Consider the following 13,631-nt stretch of genomic DNA (forward strand, 5'->3'; position numbering starts at 1 on the left):
GCAGGTGTCCAGGACAGAGACTTGGGCTTATTGCGGAGCAAGATTGTGAGTGGTGAGGAAATCTTCAATGAATTGATGGTACAAATTTGTGAATCCCAAGGATCTCTGTAGATCTCTCACAAAAGAAGGAAGTGGCCAATTTTAAACTGATTTTACCTTCCCTTGGTTCATCTTAACTCCCGAAGCATCAATGATGTAGCCTAAAAACTGGATAGATGATTGATGAAACTCCCACTTCTCTAGTTTAAATAGATGTGGTTCTCTCTCAGCCATTGAAGGACCTGTGCAACGTGGAGGCAATGGTCGGCCTCATTCCGGAAATAGATCAGGATGACATCTATGTAGACGATCACGAAATGATGTAGATAATCCTGGAACACCTCATTCATAAATCCTTCGTAAACTGAAGGTGAGTTGGACAGCCATACGCCATGACCAAGTATTTGTTGTGGCCTGTGGGCGGTGGCCTGTGTTATGAAGGCGGTCTTCCGCTCATCTCCCTTCCATATCCAAATGAGGTTATACGTGCTGCGCAGGTCTAATTTCATGAAAATTGTGGCACCCCTCATCATCTCCAAGGCAGACAGGACCAGGGGAAGCAGGTACCTGTATTTGATTATGTTCTTGTTGAGAGTGTGATAGTAGATAAAGGGATGCAAGCCTCCTTCCTTTTTTGCTACGAAGAAGAAACTGGAAGCGACAGAAGAGTGGATGTATCTCTGATGCTTTGCATCTCCTCCATGGTCTTCTGCTCAGGAATGGATAGTGTGTAGATCCTGCCCTTTGGAAACTTGGCCCCAAGCTGCAGCTCAATAGCCCAGTCCCATGGCTGATGAGGTGGTAATTTTGATGCCAACTGCTAAACACATCCTGGAATGCCCAGTATTCTGTTGGAATCTCCACCTTAGTCTTGAATATTCAGTTGCACCACCTGACTTCCTGGTTGTGCCACCTGATTTATGCAACTTATTTAGCATTAACAGGCTTCTAATTGGATACCTGTATTCATGGCCGGAGTGGGGCCACTTTTCAGCCCGGGAGTTTCAGGCCCAAGACCGGCCCACTTTTTCCATGGTGGAATTCCAAATTAGCACTTTTTCCAAATTGGATAAATGAAGCAATAGTTAGCTCTTACTATTGTGTAGTTTGTATTAATACCATGGTTCAACAAATAATGTAAAGTTTAAATAATAATTCACTTATTGCAATTCTGACTTTATATCTTGCAATTCTGATTTTATAACACGCAATTGCGACTTTATTTCACGCAATTCTGATTTATATCTCGCAATTCGGACTTTATAACACGTAATTGCGACTTTATTTCACGCAATTCTGACTTTATATCTTGCAATTCTGACTTTATATCTCGCAATTCTGAGAAATAAAGTCAGAATTTCTACAGTTTTGGAAAAGACGGGCTATGGACCCAACAAACTCTATAGGAGGGGAGGGAGGAGAACTCCCTCACATGGTACAACCCATGCAGAGGCTGCGCACTGAGGTGTCAGAATGCGGAACGTGTGTAGCCTAATGTAACAAATGTGAAAAAAAAAATCCTCGACCTGCCCAAAAGTGAAGTGGCCCACCGGGAATTCTCCCGATTCTCTCGATTACCCACCCCGGGCCTGCCTGTATTAGCTTTTGCCTTTTCTAGCATGCTCATACATAGTCTTTTTAAATACAAAAAAGAAGTTTATGATAAAGTAGCATTTTTCTAGTTTTACAGGTTGTACCACCTGACATGAAAGGTGTACCAACATACCCATACTTGAAAGTAGCTTTTTTGCCTTTTCTCTCTGCCACGAGGATCAATTGTGGTCCTCTTGGTGCTGCATTATCATGCTACTGTTATTACATTTGAAAATATACAAATTAGTTTTTCATTTATCTCAACAGCTTTAAAACTATACTGATATTTATATAATTTGTTTGGATGAAAGATTTCAAACATACAATTATGCCATGGTATTCTATTGTGAATATCTTATTATTAAAACCCCATTTTAAATAGTTTTCTTAGTCTGTTCATTTGTGAGGACGTTTGTGCTACCTTACATTTAGGGGTTAGGGTTAGAACAAACATAACATAATATTTATTGCTTGAATGTATTCAAACTAAATAGGTTTTTATAAAACTATTAAAGTTATCAAAGTAATGCATGTCATGAATTTATCAAATGATCAAATTTATCAAGTATCAGCGCTGTGTAAATTGATGCACATTTTGTTTTTGACCACTGAAAATGAGTACAATTTAACAATTTATTCTTGGGGCCATATTGAGATCCCCATATCGCTGGAATTAAAGGCCATAAAAATTAAGATACATAAAGAAAAGTTTGTTAAAAACCAAAATCTAAAAGGATATTATATCCTTAAGAATTGAGTTACAGGGAAACTTTAAACGGCTTTTTCCCATTTATTTAACTGTCATCGTGGCAACAAAGTTTGCTAAAGTCAAGAGATTTAACTAATAGAACTATCTCCGTGTACAAATAAAATAATGACAAAACTCAATAAATATTAATCCATGACATTTAATATTTTGGCTTTCTTCATTATTTATGTTTGCCTTTCTTCAGAAAAAAAAAATAAATAAAATAAAATATTGAACTGGGAAAGTTTCTGAAATTTGGTTGATTTGGCATGGAATTACCCAATTGCAAAAATATGAAGATACTGGAATTTTGTTTGGAGACAAAAACAATTCTTTTAAAGGTCTCGTATTATGCCCCTTTTCACAAGATGTAAAATAAGTCTTTGATGTCTCCAGAGTGTGTATGTGAAGTTTCAGCTCAAAATACCCAACAGATCATTTTTTACAGCATGTTTAAATTGTCATTTTTTGGGGCTCAGAAAAACGCGCTGTTTTAGTGTGTGCCCTTTAAATGCAAATAAGCTTCTGCTGCACTGCACAGGGGGCGGAGCCTCACGAGCTCGCGCACAGTCTCTCAGGACAATTTCATCTCACGGGAATGATGATAATATCAGAAACTCTCAGTAACAGTGTTCATTTCGAGTCGGACAATAATGCCTACAGAGTCAGAGTGCTGTATAGAGATGAAACAGGTATAGTTTAGTAGTTTAATTACGGTTATTATAACGTATTTGTCATCTGCTTGTATGTATCCATTATTTATAGCCTACAAGTCTGCTGTATGAATGATGATCAAACATACTGATGAGTTTAATAAAGTTTATTGTACATCACACAAAAGATGAAGCGTCAGTTTTACTTCAGAAAATCACCGTAAGAGCTGAGTAAACACAGTAAGTTATAAGAAGTGCGCAAGTACATAAACGAATTTCGGTAGAGTGGAGGGAGCATTTCTGTGGGCGGAGGTTAGTCAAAAAACTACTGACGTCATTAAAGAAGGAAGTAGAGGGATGTAGTCCAAATGGGCTGTTCGCTGTAGGCGACTTCTGTTAAATAAAATATCTCGCTTGGCATTGAACTTTGAGCTTTATAATTTTACAGATATTATTTATACTCTAACAACAACAACATTACACACTAACTAAAGTTTGAAACATGGGATCACGAAGAACGGGACCTTTAAGATGAGATATAATCCTTGTGACAACTAGCACCTATATTAGACAAAAATAAAGCAGTCAGAAGCCATGGTTTGCAGTGATTTTGGAACAGCTAAGGGGTGTCGTTAGACCCGACTTCACAGGGATTATTGCATGTAAAAAACAGTTTCTAAATAGGTTTCATAAAATAAACACGCTTCAACAAAAATGTAATAATTTATTGGTAACAAATAATAATTCATCCACCAAGCAATGTAGTTCTTCAGCTAGGCTATGTTTAGCAGAATGGTCGTCAAACAATACACAGACACAGTGACACAATACTAGCGGAAAGAGGTCGTCAGGGTATTTTACAATAAGGCTTTGAACACAGCTCAGCCAATCAGATTTGAAGAAACTTTTGTTTTAAAAATAATCGGAAGTCTCAGAGTGCTTGCAATGGTAAGAACAATGATTAGGTCCACCTGAGTCATCAGACCATCAATCTTTTGATGCAGTCCAACATATGTTTCACCTCGGTGGCATTCATGCAGGGCATTTAGACAGGGTGTGGTTGAAGTATGATATGTGTGCAACATTGTTAAAGTGAAATTACTTTCGTTTCTTGACTATACATCTAAACAGTGTGGACGGCCTGCTGACTGAGAGCTCTACCAAAAACATTGATTCATACTAATATCTATAGTCTATCTGTAAAGTAGTAGTGATGTGCTGGAAAGCAGTAGAGAGCACCCAGACATTCATAACAACTTCTTTACATGCTTACACTGAGAACATAAGCAAAAATATTGTGTTTTGTTTCCGTGTCAGTGTTGCTGGACAAGTATTATATTTGAATTTTTAAAGGCATAGTTCACCCAAAAATGAAAATTTACTCACCATTTACTCACATTCAAGTTGTTCCAAACCTGAATTAATTTCTTTCTTCTGCTGAACACAAAAGAAGTTATTTTGGAGAATGTCAATAACCAAACAGTTAATGGGCCCAATTCCATAGTTTTTTTCCCCCTTACTATGGAAGTCAATGGGGCCCATCAACTGTTTGTTTACCTATATTCTTTTGTGTTCAGCAGAAGAAAGAAATTCATACAGGTTTGGAACAACTTGAGAGTGAATGACACAGTTTTGATTTTTGGGTGAACCATCCCTTTTATGAGCTGATAAGTTTAGCTATAAGTTATAATATTGAAAGTCAAACTTAGTTATACTTCCTGTTTTACATTTCCATTTAGCACAGCCAAAGGTTCCGACTCTGCAAACATTTAAAGGAAGTTTGCACCATTAGGCACTTTGCAGCTGATAGAAGCATGGGGATGCTGTTGAATATCCTTGTACGTTTTATTTTGTATAGTTTTCACATAAAGTCACATAAATTATCTGTTGTTCTGCTTCCTTTAATCACAAGCTGCTGTACCACAAAAAAAAGTAGGTTTTTAATCTTGAAAATTACACATGGTCACTTGTGGACATTTGATTATTAGGCAGGTGCATCCAACTTTGCATTTCTTCTTCATGCAAAGTCTTACTATCCTGTCTGCAGCATTCGAAAGTCTTCAGGCATTGTTGGTCTCTTTTTGGTAATGCTACTGTATGGATATTGTTGTCCATAATGTTGGATTCCTGGAGCTGGGATTTCCACTGTCTACTGCTTGCATATTAAATTTCTTGAATTTAGACACTAAAACATGTTGATTTCCAGTATAGTCTCTTGCTTGAGAAGGCCTTCCCCTATACTGACTATTTCAAATGTGGGTGTAACAGTTTAAATGAACCTGGAAAGCCCCAAAAATTTGCCATTTAGTCTCTTGAATACATGGGTTATTATTAAGAATGCTTAAAGGGATAGTTCATCCGGACATGAAAATTTGTTATGTGGTTGAAGGAGAGAACCCAAACGCAGAGGGTATGCAGACACTCAAGGTTTATTTCGACACAAAACAGAAAACAAAACCCACGAGGGGGCAAAACAGGACTGAGGAGAGGTAACTTTGACTAAGACAAGATAATAAACAAAGACTAGACTTTGACTTGACGATGACAGGAAACAAACTCACAATTCTGATTAAACAGGTTTCTGACAAAGTACTCACAGCGTTTAACATGCAATGTATCACACACTAAGTTAGACAATGTACCGACACAGGACAGAAAACATGAGGGGATTAAATAGGGAGCAAACTAATCAGGAACACAGGTGAAAGCAACGATCTAATGATTACAAGATGAGATAACAAGGGGGCGGGGTGAGGTGACAAGACAACGCAAGCACACAGCCCAAACAAATGGCCATGTGCTTACACATAAAACATGGGTCTGTCATGATCCTGCCTCAAGACCAGGGAAAATCAAAGACTAGAAGGCAGAATCATGACAAAATTACCCCATGATTTACTCAAGTCATCTGTATATGACATTCTTCTTTCAGACGAATACAATCAGCACTATATTAAAACATGTCCTGGCTCTTCCAAACTTTATAATGGCAGTGAATGGCCGAATGCAGAACGCCGGTTACTGGTGTAACCTTGGTTCTATGAATAGTGGAAGACCGCCAGAGATGGTCGAACATAGTGGAAGGAGTCGCGTCTCGCGAGCCATATCGAGAATCTCGCATTGATTTGTCACCTGTGACCCTGACCGATGACGTGTCGGAAGCTATATCCGCTCCGTTCATGTCACGGTCGTTCTCTGCAGTCATTCTCTCAATCCGAGTGACCAGAGACTCTGGCGGTCTTCCACTATTCAAAGAACCAAGGTTACACCAGTAACCGGTGTTCTATTTCACTGTTACAGACCACCAGAGACGGTCGAACATAGTGGAAGACGAATACAACCAAGTCACAAGGGCCACTCACCTAGATACTGTCCGCTAACACAGCAGAACTGACCAAAGGAATAGGGGCCACATTAATCCTGTAGAATCTTGTGAACGTGCAAGGTGACGTCCATGTAGCCGCTGCACATATTTCAGAAAGGGGCACCCCACGTAGTGCTGCCCAAGAAGTAGCCACTGACTGGGTTGAATGGCATTTAATAGATGCTGGAACTGTCTGACCAGCCGAATCATATGCCTGTACAATGGTATCCACCACCCAATGAGACAACCTTTGCTTTGACAAGGGTAAGCCTCTCTGACAGGCATCAAAACGGACAAACAGCTGATCAGTGGTGCGCCATGAAGCAGTCTTCAACACATACTGTCGCAATGCTCTCACTGGATACACAGCTGTCTGGGAAGCCTCTTTATTAAACGCCGCAAGCTGAATGGGTTGGTTCACAAAGCGATCAGACAACACTTTAGGTCGGAAAACTGGATTCGGCCAGAGTGTAACCTGATTGTACTCAGGCCCCCATCTGAGACACTGTGGACTCACCGAGAGGGCATGAAGCCCACCTACTCTTCTGGTTGACGTTATAGCCTAGAGAAAAGCAGTCTTCATCGAAAGACTCCTAATATCAGCTTGTTCAAGTGGTTCATAAGGCGGTAAACGCAGGCTGTTAAGCACCATCTGAAGATCCCACTGGGTATGCATTATCCGTGCCGGTGGATTAAGACGTACTGCTCCCTTAAGGAAAGCCACCACCAATTTTTCCGCACCAATCGATATCCCCCCCAAGGGGTTCCGATGTGCTGACAAGGCTGCCACGAATACCCTTAGAGTCACTGGGGAGCACCCAGTGTCCAATAAATGTTGTAAGAATTCCAATACTGAACTGATGGAACAAGTGACTAGGTTAACAGACCGATCTGTACACCATGAAACAAAGATCTTCCATTTACTGGCATAAGTGCGACGTGTTGATGGGGCTCTTGCATTCATGACAGTGTTCCTCACATCTGTGGAACACTGTGAGAGCTCCTGCTCAACCCCAGGGGCCATACACATAGACTCAGTTTGCCCGGTGAGGGGTGCCAAAGCTCCCCGTTCATTTGTGACAGTAGGTTCTTCCGAACTGGCAATGGTTGCGGTGGACCGGTCGTAAGGGCCAACAGCAGACTGAACCACGGTCTCGCTGGCCAGCAGGGTGCAACTAGAATAAGCCTGTGTCGTCTCACCTGCACACGCCTCAGCACAGGCCAGAGAAGTGGAATTGGAGGGAAAGCATAGAGGAGGAGGTCTGGCCAGTCGTGGGTAGAGACCTCGTGCCCCCTTGGTGATTGATTAAAAACACCACTGTGGTGTTGTCGGTCCGCACCAGGATGTGCTTCCCTGATAACTCCTGTCTGAAGTGTCTTAGGATGAAAAGCACTGCCCACAGCTCTAGGATGTTGATGTGAGATGTCGTCTGCTGCAAGGTCCAACTCCCCTGCACACCCTGGTGTTGCCACAGCCCTCCCCATCTAGAGAGAGAGGCATCTGTTGTTACTACTTCTCTGCGTGCTGGGGGTGGTCCCATTGGTACACACCCTTGTAGAAATTGTTCCCGTCTCCAAAGCCTCAGGGAGACAGAGCAACTGGTTGTCACCAAAACAAGGATATGTCGGTTGTGAACTGCTGACAACCGCCTGGCTATCAACCAACGCTGAAAAGGACGAAGGTGTAAAAGCCCTAAGTGAATGGCCGATGAGGCTGCCGTGAGAAGGCCCGCTAGCCGTAAGAAGTGGAGATAAGGTAGCTTGCACCGAACCTGGAACCTCGCTATGGCTCCTCGTATAGCCTGCCTCCTGCATGCTGTGATGGTAGCCCTCATTATTCTGGAGTCAAGATGCAATCCCAGAAAGTATATTGACTGGCATGGAGTAAGGCAGCTTTTCTCTAGGTTTACCCTCAGTCCTAAAGCAGTAACATGCTCCAGTAAGGTAAGGGAAAATCAACATGGCCTCCCGTTGTAGAGGTTCTAGTGCCACTTGCATACACCGTGTGAATACACAGGGAGAGAGGGAGAGGCCAAATGGTAGGACTCGATATTGGTATGTCCTGCCCTGGAATGTGAACCAAAGAAACCTTCTGTGATGAGGTGCAATGGGGATATGGAAATATGCATCCTTCAGATCCACAGAGGTAAACCACATGCCGGGTTCGACTGCTTGTAGGACATCCCTGACATGCAGCATGTGGAAAGGAAGGTGTTTGAGACTCCTGTTCAAGCGTCTGAGGTCCAAGATTGGCCTGAAACTTCCATCCTTCTTGCGAATTAGGAAGTACTTTGAATGAAATCCCTCCGGATGGACTCGGGGGTTTACTAGCTCTACCGCACCCTTTTCCAGTAGCTTCCGGACCTCAAGAGATAGCGCAAGAGCTTGACGAGGGTCCCGAACCACTGTGGGCCGAGTGTGTGTGCATAATTGGGGTCTGTGACGGAACTGAAGACAGTAGCCCCTGTTGAGTGTGTTGAGGAGCCACTTGTTGTTTGTAATCCCTCTCCAAAGTTGTAGTTGAGAGGTTGAAAAGTGTCCCATCACAGACCCTGGACCATCACCGACGATGGGGAGCGGTTTCCTTATCCCTGGGGGGGCGACGATAAGTCACCACAGGGCGAGAAGGTGGTCTACGAGCACGGGATGCCTCCCTTCTCAAGTCATACCCAGGTCGAGTAGCCTGCTGTACAAGCCTGTAAGACTGTCCCTGCCTGTGGGTGGATTTGCATGATGAACAGGCATTCGATGTGAGGATGGTCCATAATTCACACTGTGCTCAAAGTGCTGGGACCGAGACTCCACTGCACAAACTCTGTGCTCAAGAGCTTCTTGAGTGGCTGGAACAAAAATCTGCCCAGGCACCAGTGGTAGTTGACGAAGATTGCTACGGCAAGCCTCTGGAAGTTTAGACTGTGCTAGCCAAACCTGCCGCCTAGCCTGTGTAGTAAGCCCAAGAGCCTTTCCGCTAGAGAAAGCAATTGAACCCAAGACTTGTAAGGAAGCCTCAAATAACTGTATTTAAGATGCGGTATTATCTGGTGGGTTAGTACTCAAAGCAGAATGAAGTGCTAACAGAAGATGAGCCATGGAATTTCCCACACGACTCAACAGATCATCTGTGCGTCTACACTCTGGGTTAGGACAGTGAAGATTGTGTCTAAGAGCCTCATCTGGTGACACTATCAGTGAAGAAACGCATGGCTCAACTGGAGCCATGTTACCAAGGCCCTTTTCGTCGGCTTCATCCATTGCCGCTAGTGTACGAGCCACGCGATCAGGTCTGGATAAAGGAGCTGACCGAAACGCAGAAGAAACAACATCTGTGAAGTCAGGACAACTTGGCATTAGGAAATCCTCTTGCTGGGAAACTGAGCGACACAAGTGGTTTGACTGGCCTGGTAGGGGAGGAGGTGGATCCAAATTCTGCTTAGCGAGTGCCATCTTGAATGTGTCCTGCAGAGAGAAAACCACTGAAGAAGGCGCATCCTGAAGGCCAGAATCGTCGTCGCTATGGGAACGTTGGAACTGGGAATGTGAGGGTATCGTCTCCTCCATGGGCGTATGATAATCCTGTTCCTCCAGGTCTAAGGAGTCAGAGGCCGCAATAGATAAAGTGTCTGGTTCTCTCCTGGAAAACCTGGATGCCAGCTCACACCTGGGCAAGGGAGGAGCTAAAACACCCACCCCTGTCCCCTCACCCACATTCTGACGAGTAGGGGGTACAGATAATAAGGCTTAAATACCCTGAACTGCGTTTGCAAGCTCAGCTGGTCAACCAATGGGGTTATAATAAAAGGGCGTTACAGTTGCCACGATAAGCCTTGTCAATGTATCACTCTGGTTAACCAATGAGCATACACATAAAGTAGTTGTTTCAGACAATAAAAAATACTACACGCAGTCTGACAGAACCCTGGTTAACCACTGAGTTCACGTGAGTACTCACCTCAACACTGCTAGTAGCGATCGGTTCCAAACAAACCCTGGACAACCAGTGGGTATATGGTCCGATGCACGTCGATAAGCCAATATTTCTCCCGAGACACAGCTGTAGCGGGGAGCAGTTGCTCACCAAAAACGCTGTGCATGCTCGAGCAAGATCTCTTCGCGAGAATGAGAGAACGACTGTGACATGAACGGAGCGGATATAGCTTCCGACACGTCATCGGTCAGGGTCACAGGTGACAAATCAATGCGAGATTCTCGATATGGCTCGCGAGACGCGACTCCTTCCACTATGTTCGACCGTCTCTGGCGGTCTGTAACAGTGAAATAGAAACAGCCATTCACTGCCATTATAAAGCTTGGAAGAGCCAGGACATTTTTAAAAATAACTCCGATTGTATTCGTCTGAAAGAAGAATGTCATATATACGGTGGCCGAGAGAGCTCAACGCGCTGCAAATGAAGAAAACACATGCAAACAGAAAAAAACGCATGCAAACAGAAAAAAACACATGCAAATAGAAAAAAACACATGCAAATAGAAAAAAACCCACCAGCGAATAAGAAAACATCTTCATCAGTTTTACAACTCACGTGCGTCCCAATACTCACAACACAACCAAATACAGAAACGCGCTGCAAAAGTTCACAACAAAACCAAATACAGAAACGCGCTGCAAATAGAACAGAACACAACGGAAATGTTTCCGGGGAACCCAATAAGTGACGGACGGACGTCTAGGACGTGCTTACAGCCATGCTTACAGCTGTCTACTTTTATTATTATTATTATTTTTTTTTTTTTTGCAAAACATACAAAGATGACACGTTTATGACATACAACTTTGTATACAATATACAAAATGTATTTGCGATATGTTCAATGTCATAAGAATACTAAAAAGAGCTGAAGACTAAAATAAATAAATAAATAAAAAAGACAGAGAAAAAGAACGAGGAAAAGACATTAATCTATACATCAGTTACATTGAACACATTTTGTCATGGTATGTTATAATAAGTTTCATAAGAAATGTTAGAATGTAGCTATAGGTCCAAATATGAGACGGCAAGTTTTAAAGTTGAGACACTCACACAAAGATATAACACATATTTTAAAAACTTTGTTGTATAAAATGTATATTTATTTGCAACAGTTATGTTAACAGCATTAATACTATATTTCTGGTAAGAACAGCTATTCAGCTGATGGACACGCGCTGCGTTGTCATGGGAACATCCCAGGTGAAAATAATGAGGAAATTACGTTGTCTTTCGTTGCTCCCTTCATCAACATAATGGCACACAAGTGCCCCGCTCACTCCAAAGTGCCCAATTCAAGGGCTCTGCCGTCTGCCCTTTTAAGAGAGTAACGTTAGGGCATAGGTAAAAGCCAGAGCCCGCGTCTCTCTGGTAAAGCTCGCGAGCCGTCCGTCCGTCACTTATTGGGTTCCCCGGAAACATTTCCGTTGTGTTCTGTCCTATTTGCAGCGCGTTTCTGTATTTGGTTTTGTTGTGAACTTTTGCAGCGCGTTTCTGTAATTGCAGCGCGTTTCCGTATTTGGTTGTGTTGTGAGTATTGGGACGCACGTGAGTTGTAAAACTGATGAAGATGTTTTCTTATTCGCTGGTGGGTTTTTTTCTATTTGCATGTGTTTTTTTCTATTTGCATGTGTTTTTTTCTGTTTGCATGCGTTTTTTTCTGTTTGCATGTGTTTTCTTCATTTGCAGCGCGTTGAGCTCTCTCGGCCACCGTACATATACACCTAGGATTTCTTGAAGGTGAGTAAATCATGGGGTAATTTTCATTTTTGGATGAACTATCCCTTTAAGTTAGCTTTAACATATTCATAGTCAAACGTATTGTCAATTTCACAATGCACATCATAGTCAGCTATGTAAATAAAAAATTATAAACTATAAATACAACTGTATTTACACAACAATCAATTAATAGTTATGATTTCCTTCTAAATTTGTCTTTTGGAGTCTGAATGTTGGGAACACTGAACACTGATTAGCCAATCGCAGTAACGTTGTCACTATACAGGATGGCACATCACATTTCCTAATAGTCTCTGTTATAACTATTCAACCCATTTGAGTTATTAAATATTTCATATATTACATATTGACTGTGACACATGGGTGGTTTTTCTAGCAGCTATGCACAACTACAAGCTGGCCAAACCGTCACTAAATATTATTAGAGGAGAAAAACAAATGGGTTTACATGCATTATATATTAATGTATTATATATATATAACAAAATATAAAACATATAAACAAAAAAATATATAAATGCATTAAATAATATATGGTGCAGATAGAATAATAATAATAACATTAATAAATAAAAATAAATTAACAAATAATGTCTTATACTCTTCAGTGGAGCATTTTAAATCTCAGATAGTTCCCCCAGGAAGTTGATACTTTATTAATTTGTTCATTCATCAATAGAAGTGATACAGAAAAATAGTTTAATGTGAATAAGTCCAGTAGGTGGCAGTGTAGCTGCGCTTCAAAGTGGCTTCAAACCTTGTTCACTGCTCGTTAAGGTGATGATACACAGGGCAACTTTTTGAGCAATGTTGCTGGGCAATCTTGCCGAGCGATCGTTGCTTGGGCACTTTCCCATTGAAAATGGGCAATACATTTCTATCTGGATAATTTAGATCGGTTGTGGGCCCTGTGTCTCACCTGGTTGCCCGTTGATGGCAACATTGCCCAGCAACATTGCCCAAAAAGTTGCCCCGTGTATCATCACCTTTAGGCTAAACCGAAACGCACGTGAAATAATGCATGCATAAACAAATAATACATTACTAACATAAATTGTAACTCAAAACAAAAATAGAACAAGTGAACTTAATAATAAATATAAACTAATCAAATATGATGATTCACGGAGAGTTTGTTGGGAGTGCGTTTTCCCCAATAAATAAGCCGATTCATACTTTTTACAAATTAAAAAAATATATTTTAACAATATTTTACCGAAAAACGTTTGCATATTGCCTTAGTTGTGAAATATAATGTAAACCTATTTTATATGTAATTATAAGGCTATTTGTTTCTTTTACTTCTAATATTAAAGTATAGTAAGAAAAACTAACAAAGTATACTATATATATATATATATATATATATATATATATATATATATATATATATATATATATTTATTATTATTATTATTATTATTATTATTATTATTATACTGTGTTAGTTTTTCTTACTATACTTTAAATATATATTATAGATATTTTCTTTTTCTTTTTCT

Source organism: Squalius cephalus (assembly GCF_949319135.1).
Source record: "Squalius cephalus genome assembly, chromosome: 7".
NCBI classification, from domain to species: domain Eukaryota; kingdom Metazoa; phylum Chordata; class Actinopteri; order Cypriniformes; family Leuciscidae; genus Squalius; species Squalius cephalus.